Below are 3,230 nucleotides of genomic sequence, written 5' to 3' on the forward strand. Positions count from 1 at the left end.
GCACGTCCTTGTTTTTACTACTTGGTGGGGACGATTTTTCAGAAAAATGCAGCCTCCTGGGGACTGGATGCTCCTTGTGGGGACCAAAGCCCAGTCCCCACGACTTCAGAGGCTGATTTGGGGGAGAGGGGGTGGGGGGGGGTTAGCACCAAGGTGTGAATTGAGTTTAGGTTAGTTTTACAGTCAGGTAGGTACCTGTGAGGTTAATTTTAGGGTAAATGGTCAGGGTTAGGATATAACATTTCCAAAAAAAATGAATGGAAGTCAATGGAAAGTCCCCACAAGGATAGAGAGACATAGGTGAGTGTGTGCATGTGTGGGAAAAGCAGGCTGGTAAAATATACTGTCATCTTTTAGTAAATTATAAGGGCTCCCATCTGTGGTAGATTTGTCTTATTTTTCAGATTGTGATGTTTTTATTTCCTCCTATTTGTACAAAAGCAAAAAATTAATTTAGGTTAAAATTTTTATGAGACCTTACAAAATGCTTACATACATACAGACATACACTCACACATACATACATTCATTCATTCACTCATACATACATAAATAAATTTTCAAAAGTAAAGTTTTTTTTAACCTAAGAACAGAGCCTGCTATTGTCTCTGAATTTCTACCTTGACAAGTGGAAATTTTACAATAAAAACTGCCTGCTTTAATTTTACTTTGTGGAAGTGCAAATTTTCACCAAATAATCCAGCAGATCTGAATAAAAAATGCTGAAACTAGGCTAAGTCACAGCATAACTCTGTCTTAAACAGTATTTAGAAATATTGTTAGTTATTTTCAAAACTGAACTACTTTTATCACATTGCTGATAAAAAATTTGGATTGATGATGTTTTGTTTTTTTTCCTCATCTTCTCTTGCGTGGTTTTTAGTTTTTTCTTTGTTGAAGGTAGCGCAACTGTCTCTGTCTCTGTTGCTGCATGACCTGTACACCTGTTCCCCCATGTTTGTCATGTGTGTCTTCTTGAATGGGTGTTCTTAACTGTTTGTTCAGCACCTTGTGAATTTATTTCTGTGAAAGGCGCTATATAAATAAAATTTTATTTACTTTCTTACAAACGCTTTTCACTGCAACACAGTTTGCAAAAATCTAGAAAAGTCGCCTTCTTAATCAGTTTAAAACATAAGATGTATTTATTCCTACATGTTCGGCTGATTGGACATTGACTCTTTTTGCCATCTTGAAAATACTGATAACCTTAGTAAATCTGAGTTTCACTGTTCTTGTCCATTGTCTGCCAGGTGGGCCAGTATGGGACCTGCTGCAGGGAAAGACAGGGTCACATCCTCCATCCTCTTGAATTATGTCATCTTTATTTTTGGCACGAATTAAACCGGTGTGGTTTGTCAAGTAGTTGTCGGAGAGTTCACCACTCTCAGGTTCATGCTCGTGATGAGGAATGGCCACAGCTCGATCACCAAAACCTTTTTTTCCTCCAAATCCAAACGGCAGTCTGTCTCTGGTTGTTCTGTCAGGATGACATTTCCATTTGATTTGACAAGACAGATATTTATGGCATTAGCGTTAATTTTTTGTTTATTTTTTACTCACTTAATGAGGCCAACAGCTGCGTGGGATTCATTGTGACGAATACGCAGGTGCTGTCGGTGTATTTCCTGGCTCTGGGGCTTAACAAGCGTCTCCCTAACTGGCACGACTCTGGGCTCAGCAAAGCAGAACCTTTAACTAATTTCTGTTACTGGCCCACTGTGCGACGCTTCTGTTTTCTTTTTCCTGTGTTTGCCTTCCAAACCTCTGGTCAAATAAAATGCATCTCCAGCATAACAAGCCATGTGGGTGTCATAAACGAATGAAGGGAACACCACAGTCCTCGGAGGCCATGCACAACAAGTAAACTGTCTCTGAATGTGCTGTTTGTAAATATCTAAACTGGTTTTCTTTTTATAAACATGAATCAGATTTGGGAAAAATGAGCAGAATTTTTTAATCAGTTGTATTGCTGGGTTGCTGATGATGTCGTATCGACGTCATGAAATGTAGACGAGGGCCAGGAAGTAAACGCAGCCCCGTTTCTTTCTGTTGAATCAGCGTCAAAATGCCTAAATTCTGTTCCGTGCATGATTGTTGCAACCTTTCTAAATGGGAGAACTTATTTTTTCGTGTTTCAAAAGTACAGTGTCACAAGGGAGTTAATTTTTAAAAACTTACAGAAAAAGAACGACAAAAGTGGATCAACATTCTACGACTATTTCTCAGATTTGTACAGAGCCCGTCGGTGACATGAAATAAAAAAAGTTATCTTGTGGCCACGAGATAATAACACGTGAACACGTGATAATTATGTCGTGGCCATCACGTAGCTAATTATTGTTGTCATTCCCATGTAGACTGTTCTTTGTTTACATGGACAAGTCTGAATTAAACTACTTTATTTTGATTTTAACAGAATAAATGATGTTGCTACGTCAGCACTTTACGTTAGACATGAAATAGCTGTTTCTTAGCTTTATGTGCTGCATTTATAACTCCCAGGTGAAAACTGGAGTTGTTTATTTGTCGAAAAAGCTTTATTCTCTTTTTCTGAAGCTCAACTTTCAAAAGTTGGGTAAATGATGACATCAACTAGGTCATCGGTGCGAGGCTGCTCTTTTAAATGGAACCAGAGAGCGTTGACAGAGAGGAGAAGGTAGAAATGACTCAGACTGTAACTGAAAATATAGATGGAGGACAACAGAGCTGCTTCATGGAAGAAGAACCTCAACTTAGCCTGTTAGCTTTAGCATTAGCTCTGACACTATCACCATATATATGTATTAGCTCAGCGCTACACATTCTCCTCTCATCACTGAGGTCCTCCATCCACACGACAGAAAGGGGAACACAAAAATGACTCAGCCTGCAACTGAAAATATGGATGGAGGACCTCAGTTTAGCTTGTTTGTAGCACCAAGCTAATACATTTAAGGCAATAAATAGTGTCTGCGCTAGTGCAAAGGCTAACAGGCTAAGCTGAGGTTCTTCTTCCATGAAGCAGCTCTGTTGTCCTCCATCTATATTTTCAGTTACAGTCTGAGTCATTTCTACCTTCTCCTCTCTGTCAACGCTCTCTGGTTTCATTTAAGAGTCGATCGTCAGATATCAGTGTTTCCTCTACCATTATACAGGTGCCCCCCCGCGCCAACGAGACGGCTGCCCCTCTAAGAATTTCACGGCATGTAGTCATTTTTATGTAAATAAGGCCAGATCAAGTTGAGAGC

Source organism: Austrofundulus limnaeus, unplaced genomic scaffold (genome assembly GCF_001266775.1).
Source record: "Austrofundulus limnaeus strain Quisiro unplaced genomic scaffold, Austrofundulus_limnaeus-1.0 Scaffold77, whole genome shotgun sequence".
Taxonomy (NCBI): Eukaryota; Metazoa; Chordata; class Actinopteri; order Cyprinodontiformes; family Rivulidae; genus Austrofundulus; species Austrofundulus limnaeus.